The sequence below is a fragment of the Hibiscus syriacus genome, unplaced genomic scaffold (genome assembly GCF_006381635.1).
Source record: "Hibiscus syriacus cultivar Baekdansim isolate YM2019G1 unplaced genomic scaffold, ASM638163v2 tig00011718_pilon, whole genome shotgun sequence".
Taxonomy (NCBI): domain Eukaryota; kingdom Viridiplantae; phylum Streptophyta; class Magnoliopsida; order Malvales; family Malvaceae; genus Hibiscus; species Hibiscus syriacus.
In genome coordinates, this window is record NW_024062254.1 from 866,338 (window position 1) to 881,477 (window position 15,140).

Below are 15,140 nucleotides of genomic sequence, written 5' to 3' on the forward strand. Positions count from 1 at the left end.
GTGCAACTACATCATGATTTCTCGCCCTGGACGTCTTTTCCGATGCCCTTGTTGTCGATGATTTCCCTTCCGCCGAAGCTAGTCTTTAGATCGTTCCCCGTTTTGGAGCTTCCAGCCATACTCGCTCGATTGAGGTTGCTGAAACCAGCTTCCTCGTCGAAATGCTTGCTTCTTACGGAAACCTCAGCTCGGCTTTGATCGTCGTCCTTGTCACCACTATTGAAAGATGAACCGGAAACATACGAGACAATATGCATTGACTTTCACATGATCCATAAATGAATTTCCGGATGTTGTTACGTGTACTAATAAAGATTTATTAAAGATTACGAGTAAGTCTAAGATCAATACATTCATATTTTTATGGTGTTACGATATTATTACATCCATATGTGACTAATGTGTTCGAGGCTCGAATCGAACTCGATTAAAGCTTTCGAGAGGTAAGTTCAGTTCCAGCAACAATGGCCATCGCAATCAAGATCCTTGCATGCCTATTTTGTTCCGCAACGGGATTAGGAGGATTGGATGGAGCAACTAGCCTGTGCTCTAGGTGCTCCTCGTTTGGCCTGCAACATGCCGTCGTAATCGTTCTCGAAGAATGCCAACGTCGCTTGCTGGAAACCATTCATCACGTCGTGAGCGCTTTCTTCTCCACCGGATCGGTCGCTCTCTTGAGGAGTCCCACGATGAGAACATGCGTGTTGGTCGCGACCTTAAGCGTCTGCTCGACGGTTATCTACGTTAGAGCCGTGATATCCGTGGTCGGACTTTGCAAGTTTCGATTGAAGGTGTTGTTACAAAACGCATATTCCTCCATCTGCCTACATATTTTATCGATCGACGCTTGAGTTGCTTCGTCACACAATGCAGGGTTGATGAAGATGAAGCTGCCTGACAAAGCTAGAAGTATAATATATGATTGAGACAAACAATATATGATTGATATGAGTATGTGATATGATGATGGGGATGTGAGTAAGTGATTATAAGTATGAACATGATAGCATGAATGATATGATTGATATCAAGATAAATACATAATATGAAGAATGAACCTGATGACATGTTAAATGACATGAGAATCAGGATTATCCGTGGGCAAGTGTGGCATGCAATACGTCATAGGCCCCAAAATCTAGAGGCACATATTTCAAAAAAATATAATAATTTTATTTTTAAGAGCGTTCGAGGATGATACTTTTAAATAAAATGTTACAATTATAAAGTTTTTGTGACATTATTTTAATTTCATATGTTTGATTTATTTTTAATTTTATAAGACATAAGAATAATACGATGAATTTTGATATTTTACAATTTTATCTTATTATAAAATATTTTAAGAGGATTATTTTTAAAAATAGTACAAGACCTTCACATCTTTTAGGGCGGGTCTGACGTGAATGTTAAAACTATATAAAAATGAAATCATAAAAACATACATGATCCGAATTTATGATGATTAAAGTGTTTTGAAACACATTCATGATATTTAAGCATGCTTTTGGCACAATGAATCTGCACTTTGATCCACTTAAATATAAGCACGGATAGACGCATTATTTTATATTAAAATGCGAAATATTAATAATAATGATGACGAGGTGTATATCTATGTCATAAAATGGATATTTAATATTATTTAAGATAATGATAATAATAATAATAAATTGTTAAACAGATTTGAAATTAAAAAAAATAAACGAGAATGAAATTTAGAGAGAGAAAAGAGGGTTTCCAAAGAAAGTTTCATAATTCATCTCATTCAACCACTGCCAGCCTTCGTTGTCTTAAACTTGTCAAAGTAGTCTTGGTATACTTATCAACAAAGCAAAGCCCCTCATTGATTCACTCTCAAGGATTCTTTCTCCATTTGAAAAATATACATAGCATGCCACTTAATTTTGGATAACCAATATAAATAAAACATGTGTTAGTAGTAGGGATGGGAATGTGTCGGATCAGATTTTCAGTCCACTCGATCGGAACATGATTCAAAAATATACACCTTTCACCAAAGCCGAATTCGACCCACCTTTTTGAGATAAAGTCAAAACCCGACTTGAAATAATATATTTATTTAAAAATATTATTTTTATTAAATAATAAAAATAGAGATTTAATTGAAAAATATATATAAAGGGGTATTATTGTAACTATCCCTAAATAAATAAGGTAAAATTATAATTTTTTGGATCGATTCATATATTTTTCACCCTAAACTTGAATCCAATCCAAATTGAAACTTTTATTTTTAAAATATGACCTGATCAGGTCAGGTCAGAACCATGGGTTCCGATGCCATGCCCATTCCTAGTTAGTAGGATGACCGATGAGTGGGTGACGACATTTGTATCCCTTCAAATTTTTAACTTTTCCTATATTTTAGATTTTTTGGTATATAAGATTTAACGGTTTAAAATTGATTAAATAATATAATTGATTTAATTTTTGAATAAAAATATATTTTATTTAATTTCTTAGTTTAAGAATTTAATTAGATAAAAAAATCAAAGACCTAATTAATTTTATTCAAAATTCAAAAAAAATCAGATATTATTAAATTTATAAATATTTAATATATCAAAATTTAAATAAAATAAAATAAAATATGAAAATCCAAAGCAAACCCAAAATTGATGATATATATCAAAATATTGGTGGAGTGTTCCCATTAATTCATTTAATTAATGTTTTTTATGTCAAAAAAATATATTATTGGAAAAATATTAAAGTCCATAAAATAATTATTAATATAATTATAAATTTTAAAAATATGTTCTTATTAAGAACAATTATTTAATACATGATTGTAATTTTTTCACAAATAATTTTAATCTATCATTATATATAGACACATAATAATAAATTAAGATGTTTATAAAAGCTTTAATATATTGAATAATAATTATTTTAATCCAACGAACTCTTTCCCGCTAATGTCTCAATTAGGGCAGTTAATGGACGATTTAGCCTAAACGGTCGGTTAATTATTATAATGTTTATGAGATTTTTTTAACTGTACATAATCATTCAGAAATAGTTAACCGCTAATTGTTAATCATTATTAACGGTTCAGTTACAGGTTAACCTCCTATTACAATTATTTGTACTACAAAAAATATATAACTTAATACATACTTACGCCGATGTAAGTTAATAAAAAATGTAGCACTTAACGCATACTTATATCGGTGTAATTATGTATATCTCCAAATATCTTAGTACCTAACAATAAACACATAATTATATTAGTGTAAGAATATTTCTATATTTTCAAAGAAATAAAAATTAAAAATGATAAATATATATATTAAATTATTTGTCTACAAATTTTTATTATATATATATATATATTACAAATAATAGAAAACTATATTAAGTTATTTGTGTAAAAATCTAATAAATTAGAAATATATAATTATAAATTTAATTTCTTATCGGTTAATCGTTGGTTAACCGTTTATCAAAACTTATAACCGTAACCTTAACCGTTAATCATCATTTTTAGTGGTTCGGTTAATCGAAACATTTTTAATATTAATGGTTCGGTTAATTAACATATTAAATGTAACTGTTATACCGATTAACAGTTACTGTTAACCGTTCCGGATTTTTTGAACACCCCTAGTCTCAATCAAGGTCCCCTATATACATTATTTCATCAATACTTACATTTTTAAATTACGAGTCGAATATTTTAAATATTGTAAATAATTGAGTGATATTTTTATAACTTTTAATAGTTGAAGGATTCGAAAAAACAACATTCCATAGTCAGAGAATCATTTTATAATTTTTAATAATCGAGAGATTTAATAAAATAATATTCTATAATAATGGGACCATTTTCGTTATTTACCCAAAAAAGAAAATATTTAAAATTATAATGAAATTAATAAACTAAACATATAATCGTATTATTTTCCTATAACTATTGACACAATAAACAAGTCACTCGAGACTATACAATGATCATACAATGAAAAAGTTAAAGCACATCCAAAAAAAATTGAATAAAGGACTAATAATAAATCTAATTACATCAATAAACAAACCACAAAAGAGTATTAAAACTATTGAAATACCACCGATAATCGTAAATCATAATCGAGTATAGTGAAAAACACTATCTACAAACACAAATTATGTTTTAAGTCTAATCTAAAGATCTAAAGCAAGGAAGATAACAAATAAATGTCATCTTGACCAATTTAGAATTTAACCATTAAATAAATAAATAAAAAGATCAAATGGAGAAAATTGTACAATAAAAATAAAAGAAAATATGTCATAATGACAAAATAAAAACATATCATAAAAAGACTGTTGAAACATTTTGATATTTCGATATAATAAATTAAGTTAAATGGATTTTAAGATTTTCCAAATGATTTTCTAAGTATATTCGATATAACTATTCGAATATCAAAACATTACTCCAAATATTTCAAAAATCATTTTTAATCCTTACTTAAGTGTAAAATTAAGTTTTAATCATAAAACAATTTCAAAATAATTTTACAAAGTATTTCGAACCAATTCAAAGCCAAAAATTCCAGATTGCTCAGAGGGAACCGATTCCCCCCCATAGGAGGAACCGATTCCCCCCTGAATGGTTTGGCTCCGAGATTTCCAGAATGCTCGGAGGGAACCGATTCCCCCATAGGAGGAATCGATTCCCCCTAAACAGTTTTGTTCCGAGAATTCCAGTATGCTCGGAGGGAACCGATCCCCCCCAAGGGGGTACCGATTCCCCCCTTGTACAACGGTCGAAATATTTGAATTTTACACTTAGGAACCGATTCCCTTCAAGGGGGAACCGATTCCCCCCACACACCAAGCTGTTTTATTAAATGTTTTCACACTAAAACGGCTATAATATCTTCTCTAATCATCCCCAACGTTCAGAAGTGATCCAAGGTGTATTTAAGCAAGCTTAGAAGCCATTGATCAATAACAAGAACATCAAGCAACTAGAATCAAGAGAGAATCAAAGAGAAAGCATCAAACCTCAAGTTTGAGCATTTCAAGCCTATTTTCATTCAATATTCATTTTGCTTTCAAGAACACTTTTTGTGCTCAATTGTATTCATCTTTGAGTGTTCTTTTCTTTGTTCTAGAATTGTGCAAACATCTTACCTTGTGAGGTTTTCTTGTAAGTTTGCAAATTTGTAATCTTCTCTTTGAGAAAAGAGTGTTCTCAAGAGTTGGGGTATACTCTTGAGGGAATTGTAAGGTTATCTCTTTGGCCTTAAAAGAAAGAACAAATTAGTGAATTTGTTGGAAAATCCTTAGTGTGGATAGCTAAGGTAGTGGACGTAGACTTTGTTTGAGAAAGTCGAACCACTGTAAATCGCTGTGCAATTACTTTCAATTTTCTGCAAAAGCTTCCACAAAATTTTTATTGCCAATTCACCCCCCTCTTGGCCAATTTCGTCATTCGATTAACTCAACAATTGGTATCAGAGCCTAACTCATTTGAAGGTTTAATCGCCTCTTGAGTCGATCCGGGAAGAGTTACATCGATTACCAAGTCATCAATGGCCTCCACTTCAAATTACGACTCCGGTCTCGATTCGATGCCCGTTAACAAGCCTCCTTTCTTCAATGGAGCTAACTACGCCTATTGGAAGAATAGAATGATGTACTTCATTCAAGCAAGTGACATGGGAGCATGGAATGCCGTAGAAGAATGATACATTAAGCCTATCACTCATCCAAGGTTGTGGAGTGAAGGAGATACAAAAATGTTCCAGCTCAACTCCAAAGCCATCCATATTATCTTTTGTGCTCTTGGACCAGATGAATACGGAAGAGTTTCATCGTGTACAACCGCCAAAGAAATATGGGACAAGCTTCAAGTCACACATGAAGGTACCGATGAGGTAAAGAAATCAAAAATTAGTATTCTAACGCATAGCTATGAAAATTTCAGGATGAAACCAAATGAAGACATCAAAGCTATGACGGATAGATTTTCAACGATTGTCAATGGTCTCAAATCATATGGAGAGATCATCTCAAATGAAAAGCTTGTGAGGAAGTTAGTCTACTCCCTCCCAAAATCATGGCAATCAAAGAAGACGGCAATCATCGAGTCTAAGGACCTATCGTCCTTAACTCTTGAAGAACTTATCGGTTCACTCCTCACTCATGAGATGATGCTTGAAGATGAGGTGGATCTTGATAAAGTTGAAGAGACACCAAAGGAGAAGGAGAAGAAGAAAACATTGGAGTTGCTCTTAAATCCACAAAGATGAGAGTGATTCTAATGATGATGATGATGACGAGGAAATGACATTGTTTGCCAAACGGTTCAGAAAAATGATGAGACCTTACCGAGGAAGAAAATTCAAACGAAATGAAGGCCTCAAAGATGAACCAAAAGAGAATGACCCGATCATTTGCTATGAATGCAAAAAGCCAGGGCATGTCAATATGATTGCCCACAATTGAAGAAGAAGGGTCAATCAAAGAATAAGCACAAGGCTCATGTGGCTACATGGAGCGATGAAGAAGGTTCCGATGAAGAAGAACAAGAAGTAGCAAACTTGTGCTTAATGGCATTTGGGGAAGATTCTAAGGTAACCTCTAACTCATCTGATTTTGATGATTTATCTTATGATGAGCTATTAGAGGAATATAATGGGTTGGTTTCGGATTATGAGAAATTATTCTTAAAATATAAAAATGATGTTTCAAAGTTGAAAAATGAAAATAAACTCATATCCAAAACCAACAATGATCTTGAAAGTAAAATCAAAGATTTGCAAATCAAACTAGAAGAGTTTGAAAAGAAAAATTTAGATTTGCAAAATTTACTTTCAAAGGTCAATGATGATCATCAAAAGAAAATTGATGATCTTAAAACTTCTTTTGATAAAGTTGGAACAAGCGTTTTTGAAAAAGGAGAAAATTCAAAATCCAACTTTGTTAGAAAAGATTTTAGAAACTACAATCATAGAAATCCTCAACGAACCTTAAATGGTAAAATCTTTAGAAGTATATGGGTTCCTAAAGGACTCATTACTACTAAAGATAAAGATATCCTACACAAATGGATACCTAAGGGAACTAGGATTTTGGAAACTAATGAATATGGACCCAAAAGAATTTGGGTACCAAAAATCAATCTATGTTTGTAGGGAAAGGAGCATTGCTACAAGGCACGGGAAACAAATTCAAATTCATGGTACCTTGATAGTGGATGCTCAAGACATATGACCGGAGACAAAAGCCGGTTCATTGAGCTTAACGCCAAAAATGGAGGAGAAGTGACTTTTGGAGACAATTCAAAAGGTTACATTGAAGGTATTGGTACAATAGGTAATACCTCTTCCATACAAATTAAGAATGTTTTATATGTGAATGGATTAAAGCATAATCTATTGAGTATTAGCCAATTATGCGATAAAGGATTCAATGTCTTATTTGAAATTAATGGTTGTAAAGTCATTGACATTGCATCTAATCGGATTATGCTTGTTGGTCATAGAATAGGAAACATTTACATGGTGCATTTAGATTCTATTGATATGACTAATTTATGCCTAGTTGCTAAGGATGAGCATGATAGTTGGTTATGGCATATGAGACTAGGTCATGATAGTATGAGTGTTTTGCAATGGTTAATTCAAGGAGACTTAGTAAGAGGGTTGCCTAAGCTTAAATTTGATAATGATAAAATTTGTGATGCTTGTGCTAAAGGAAAACAAAAACGAGTTTCTTTTAAATCTATTAATGATGTATCAACTAGTAGAGTATTACAATTGATCCATTTAGATCTTTTTGGGTCAACTAGAACTACTAGCTTGGGAGGAAAACAATATGCATTTGTCTTGGTAGATGACTATTCTAGATACACTTGGGTTCTATTCTTAAGTACTAAAGATGAAGCATTAGAAAATTTCATCACATTTTCAAAAATAATCCAAAATGAAAAAGGTTACTCTATCACTAGTGTTAGAAGTGATCATGGAACTGAATTTGAAAATCTTGGATTTATTGAGTTTTGTAATTCTAATGGTATTAGCCATAATTTTTCAGCACCTAGAACCCCTCAACAAAATGGAGTTGTTGAGAGGAAAAATCGAACTTTAGAAGAAATGGCTAGAACCATGTTTTGTGAAAATAATTTGCCAAAATATTTTTGGGCGGAAGCCAAAAATACCGCTTGTTATGTTGTAAATCGAGTAATGATTAGGCCAATTTTAAAGAAAACTCCATATGAAATTCTCAAAAATAAAAAGCCTAACATTAGCTATTTTCATCCTTTTGGATGTAAATGTTTTGTTTTAAACAACGGTAAAGAAAATCTTGGTAAATTTGATGCTAAAAGTGATGAAGGAATTTTTATGGGTTATTCCTTAAATTCTAAAGCTTATCGTGTATTTAATAAAAGAACTTTAGTTGTAGAAGAGTCTATACATGTTGTTTTCGATGATAATCCCCTTCCGAGGAAGGATTCTTCTGTTAATGATAATGTAGGTATTGTACAAGCAAATGACGTTAGACATGACGTTGGAGAATCATCATCAAAGGAAGAAACAAAAGATGAGGAAACTCATGATCCCCTCGAGAATCCAACCATTGAAGAAAGGGAAGTATCTTTTCCAAGAGAGTACAACTATGTCAAAGATGGTGAAATTATAGGTGATCCATCAAAAGGGGTAACTACTCGATCTTCTCTTAGAAATATCTGTAATTATGTTGCATTTATTTCATGCATAGAGCCTAAGAACATCAAAGAAGCATTAAAAGATGAATATTGGATTATGGCTATGCAAGAAGAATTAAATCAATTTGAGAGAAGTAAAGTATGGACATTAGTTGAAAGGCCTAGTAATAAATCTACTGTAGGTACTAGATGGGTTTTTAGAAATAAACTTGATGAAAGTGGTAATATAGTGAGAAACAAGGCTAGACTTGTTGCTCAAGGGTATACTCAAGAAGAGGGCATAGACTACGATGAAACATACGCTCCCGTAGCTAGGATGGAAGCAATTAGAATGTTATTAGCATTTGCATGTTTTCATGAATTTAAATTATATCAAATGGATGTTAAAAGTGCATTTTTAAATGGTTTTATAAAAGAAGAAGTGTATGTGGAACAACCTCCAGGTTTTGAAGATTCAATTTTTCCGAATTATGTTTTTATATTGACAAAAGCTCTTTATGGTTTAAAACAAGCTCCTAGAGCTTGGTATGAAAGATTGTCAAACTTTTTAATTGAAAAAGGTTTTCAAAAGGAAAGGTTGACACTACATTATTTTTAAAGCATAAAGGTAAAGATTTATTAGTAGTACAAATTTATGTTGATGATATAATATTTGGTTCTACTAATGATGTTCTTTGCCAAGAATTTTCTAAGCTAATGCAAAGTGAGTTCGATGAGCATGATGGGGGAACTCTCATATTTCTTGGGGCTCCAAATCAAGCAAAGAAAAGATGGCATCTTCATCAATCAAGCTAAGTACGTCAAAGATATGCTCAAGAAATTTGGACTGGAAAATGGGAAACCTCATAACACTCCAATGAGCTCTTCAACAAAGCTTGACTTAGATGAAGGAGGTAAATGTGTAGATGTTAAATTATATAGGTCAATGATTGGCTCTTTGCTTTATCTAACTGCAAGTAGACCGGACATTATGTTTAGTGTTTGCTTATGTGCTAGATTTCAATCATGTCCTAAGGAATCACATTTACTAGCTGTTAAGAGAATCTTTAGATACCTTAAGGACACTCCTAGTTTAGGACTTTGGTATCCTAGAGACTCTAGCTTTAGCTTGCATGCTTTTTCTGATGCGGATTATGGAGGATGCAAATTAGATAGGAAAAGCACCTCCGGTACTTGCCAATTCCTTGGAAATATGCTGATTTCTTGGTTTTCAAAGAAACAAAATTGTGTTGCATTATCTACCACTGAAGCCGAATACATTTCAGCTGGTAGTTGTTGTGCACAAGTTTTATGGATGAAACAACAACTTTTTGATTATGGAATTGAAGTAGGTACCATTCCTATCAAGTGTGACAATACTAGTGCTATTTGTCTCACTAAAAATCCCATCCAACACTCTAGAACTAAGCACATTGAAATAAGACATCACTTCATTAGAGACCATGTCACTAAGGAAGATGTAGTTCTAGAATTTGTTGATACTTTGCACCAATTAGCGGATATCTTTACAAAACCCTTAGACAAGGAAATATTTTGGACACTTAGGAGAGAATTAGGTTTGACCAACCTATCTTCACTTAGTGTTTAAAATAATTTTAGCACTTTTAATAAATCTTGAAAAATGCTTATAATAATAATTTTTGATTGCATTCTTGCTATTAGTTAGGGGGAGTTTGTGATTCTTAGTGAAAATTAATTTTATCTTCAAAAATCGATTAAAGATTAATTTAATTGTTTGAACATAATTAATTTTTGATATATGAGTTGCCAATACCACTAGAAAAGATTAATTTAGCATTTTGTGCTTAAAAATCGGATTTTAGCATTTTGGTGCAGAGGGAATCGATCCCCCCTGAGGGAACCGATTCCCCCTTTGAAGGGGAACCGATTCCCCCCACAGGGGAATCAATACCCCCCTGGGGTTCTGTTAAAATCGGGTAGAACACCCCAAAATTCCCAAAACCCTTATATTTTCTTCAAACCGTTTCTCACCCTCCTCAAACACTCAAATCTCTTTTCTTGCCTCAAATCATCGATATTAATCGGAATTCGAATCAAATATCATCTTCTAAACCTGTTGGAATCATTAAAATCGTGCAAACAACATCTAAATCCCCTCAATCTTCATCTTTCAAGGTAAATTTTTCTAAACTCTTTATTTCATTATTTTTGAACATAGGATTAGTTTCAATTAGTTCTAGGTTGAAATAGTGACCGGGCATTGATTATTTAGTGATTAGAAACTAGATGTTACAACTAATTTCATCAAAAACACAAGAATTTTTCAATTTTTTTTTAAATTTTTGAAATATAAAAAAAAAATTATTTTTCAAATTATTGTGTTTTGATTAAATTATGTTGTTGTTATGAAAAACTATACATATATTTGTTTCTCAAAACCATATTTTCCAAAAGTTTTTCAAAAACTTTGTCCATTAGGATTGATTTAGAGAATCTTGAAATATTGAGGACTCATTTGAGTTTTGGGATTAATTGAATTGCATACATTTGTTTTTAAAATTGCAGGTTATCAATTCTATTCCGATTTCCTAAACCATGTCCAATCCTAAACGTCCTAGGTCTTCATCTAGTCGTTCTAGTCGTCAAAATCCACCTTCAAATCCTCCTCCTATCCCTCAAAATCCTATTCCAAATCTTGATCCTAACTTGACTATCCAAAATTCTTGTTTCAATCAACCGGGTCCTAAAGATTATCGTTATTGGTTTTACCAATATTTTGACTCGTATAAGATTAAGGAAGAACGTATCCCATCTCTTCAAACTATGGTTGACATTAACTTTAAATATCTCCCTATCTTGCACGAATGGAAATTTGATAAACTTTTCGAACTTGAACTCATTGTCTATCATCAACTTGTTCGTATCTTCTACTGTAATGCCGTTTGTATCAAAAATCGTGACAAAACCAAAACCATAGGAGTGCGTTCCTACCTCCTAGGTCAATATTTCCATCTTGATCCCGATTACATAGCCAATGCCTTAGGCTTGGACAATGAAGGTTTATCAAACGAAAAACAAGTTTTAGGCTCACGATATAAACGGAATGATAGTGCAAGTGTTTTAGATCTCCATGAGCGTTTTCTTCATCTTATGATCACTTGGTGGTTTCGACCATCCGGGGGTCGTTATTCTACTCTTAGAGCTTTAGACCTTTGGTGGTTGCATTGTTTTGAAAACAATATAAAAATAAACCTTTCCGAGATTATCTTTGCTGAAATCGTTGAAACCGTTAACTTAGTACCAAATAAGAAACTCTGTTCTTCACTAGTTTACGGTTGTATCCTTAGTAATCTCTTTTCTAAAGCCGAACTCCGAGTTGGTCTAGATGCCTCATTTCCTCTTAAGAAACAAATCAATCTTCTTTCTTTAACAAGAGCGGGATGGGTCAAAAATAAGGAAACCGGTGCATGGGTTCGATCTTCTACTCCGGGAGCTAGTTCTTCACAAGCTCCACCCGAAGCTGACGAAGATCCCGAGTTTGAACAATTAATGAGGGATATTGATGAAGCTGAAGAAGAACCTGAACAACCCGAGGAGCACGCACAACAATCGACTCAAATGCCTCCATATTTTCAATCCTTTATGGAGACATTTGATTTCCGTTATGCTACAATGGATTCGCGCTTTTCCTCTATAGAGTCTCATTTATCCACAATGGGAGCTCAACAATTAGAGATTCTTCAGGAGATGCGTGCAAACAATGAAGCAACCAATGCTCGTATTAATGAACTAACTCATGAAATGGCTGCTATGCGAGCCCGTTTTCCACCTACCGATCCGGATGCTTGATTTTGTGTTTAGCTTTACAACTTTGAACAAAATGAATATTGTTTCAACTTTTTGGATATTTTGGATTGTTTGATTTTGTGGATTGTTGGATTTTGGATTTATGAATAGTGTGAACTTATATGTTTTATTCATTTTTTGCATCATCATTAGCAATATGACCAATTTTGCCATATCACATTATTTATGAATATTGATTTATGAAACTAATGGCTAACCTCTCTTTTGATTGTGATCTTAGCAGCTTAAGCTTATAATTAATAAATCAATTGGCTAAATGATTTCAAAACCTTGTTTTCCAATGTCTTTTTGATTTAACAAAAAGGGGGAGAAAAATAGGTGTTAAATGTTTTTACATGATAAAATGGGAGAAGTGTTAAAATAAGGGGGGAGTAATTTCAAAACTTGATTTCAAAAATCTTAAAATTACTAAAATGTTTTGTTATATCAAAAAGGGGGAGATTGTTGAAACATTTTGATATTTCGATATAACAAATTAAGTTAAATGGATTTTAAGATTTTCCAAATGATTTTCTAAGTATATTCGATATAACTATTCGAATATCAAAACATTACTCCAAATATTTCAAAAATCATTTTTAATCCTTACTTAAGTGTAAAATTAAGTTTTAATCATAAAACAATTTCAAAATAATTTTACAAAGTATTTCGAACCAATTCAAAGCCAAAAATTCCAGATTGCTCAGAGGGAACCGATTCCCCCCCCATAGGAGGAACCGATTCCCCCTGAATGGTTTGGCTCCGAGATTTCCAGAATGCTCGGAGGGAACCGATTCCCCCATAGGAGGAACCGATTCCCCCCTAAACAGTTTTGTTCCGAGAATTCCAGTATGCTCGGAGGGAACCGATCCCCCCCAAGGGGGTACCGATTCCCCCCTTGTACAACGGTCGAAATATTTGAATTTTACACTTAGGAACTGATTCCCTTCAAGGGGGAACCGATTCCCCCCACACACCAAGCTGTTTTATTAAATGTTTTCACACTAAAACGGCTATAATATCTTCTCTAATCATCCCCAACGTTCAGAAGTGATCCAAGGTGTATTTAAGCAAGCTTAGAAGCCATTGATCAATAACAAGAAACATCAAGCAACTAGAATCAAGAGAGAATCAAAGAGAAAGCATCAAACCTCAAGTTTGAGCATTTCAAGCCTATTTTCATTCAATATTCATTTTGCTTTCAAGAACACTTTTTGTGCTCAATTGTATTCATCTTTGAGTGTTCTTTTCTTTGTTCTAGAATTGTGCAAACATCTTACCTTGTGAGGTTTTCTTGTAAGTTTGCAAATTTGTAATCTTCTCTTTGAAAAAAGAGTGTTCTCAAGAGTTGGGGTATACTCTTGAGGGAATTGTAAGGTTATCTCTTTGGCCTCAAAAGAAAGAACAAATTAGTGAATTTGTTGGAAAATCCTTAGTGTGGATAGCTAAGGTAGTAGACGTAGACTTTGTTTGAGAAAGTCGAACCACTGTAAATCGCTGTGCAATTACTTTCAATTTTCTGCAAAAGCTTCCACAAAATTTTTATTGCCAATTCACCCCCCTCTTGGCCAATTTCGTCATTCGATTAACTCAACAAAGACCAAGACGAAAGTGAGAAGACTACTTGAGATCTGATTTGAAGGATTTAGCCCTTATCGAATACATGACCTCTGATAGGAAAGTATGGAGACTTAAGACCAGGGTAGTCGAGTAGTGCGGGTCACAATCATAGGGTTTAACATCTATGTCTTCTTTTTAATGTCTTTGTAGTAATTTCCATGACTTCTACTTTTTATACTTTTCTTTCACTGGAATTTATGAAGGCTGAGAACTAGGGTAACGGAGTAGTGTTGCCTTAGTTTAGGTTTTAACCCTTTTGACTTTTTTCCTTCTCGTAGCTTGCTATCGTTGACTTCTGTGTATCATTCTCTTCATGTTTCCACTTTTTAAATTTAGTCGGGTCTTATGTTTCTGTTTATATGCAGAGATTTTTACGCAGGAATTTATTTGCAGGGATTACTTACCATTACAGACGCGCAAATGAAGACTACATAAGAAAACTGTTCAACTATGTATTTGTATATTTATTTATACATGCATTGCATTTTATTTTTAATTTTTTAGTTTTTTAACTGTCGGAGGTCTTCCACGGAAGCTGCTCTTAATCTGACGTTGGGGGCAGCCTACTACCCTACCTCCTCTTACCCCATTGCATATGGGAGTATGGTTTTGTTGTTGTTGTTGTTGTTGTTGTTGTACTAAGGCTAATTCATCATCTGTCAAATAAAATAATAAAACGACCGACTACCTTTAGGGTTTATAAATATTTTTCTTATCCTTTCTTAATTCTTAATAATTCAGGAGTGTTTATCGAGCAAGTCGATTGCGAGTTGAGCAGTACTCGATTCGTGCTCGTCAAAAAATTGTGTTGGTCAACTCGATTCGTTGCTCGCTAAGCTTGTTAAAATTTTCTCAACTAGTGCTCATTAAGATAACTATTAAAAATTTATAAAAATTTAACAAGCTGCTCGCGAATTTATCGAGTCGAATTAGATTTTATTTAACTCAACTCGTTAAGATCTCAAATCAAACTCAATCAAATCGACCTGAATCAAACTTTTATTAAAATTTAACCGATTCAAATTCAAAT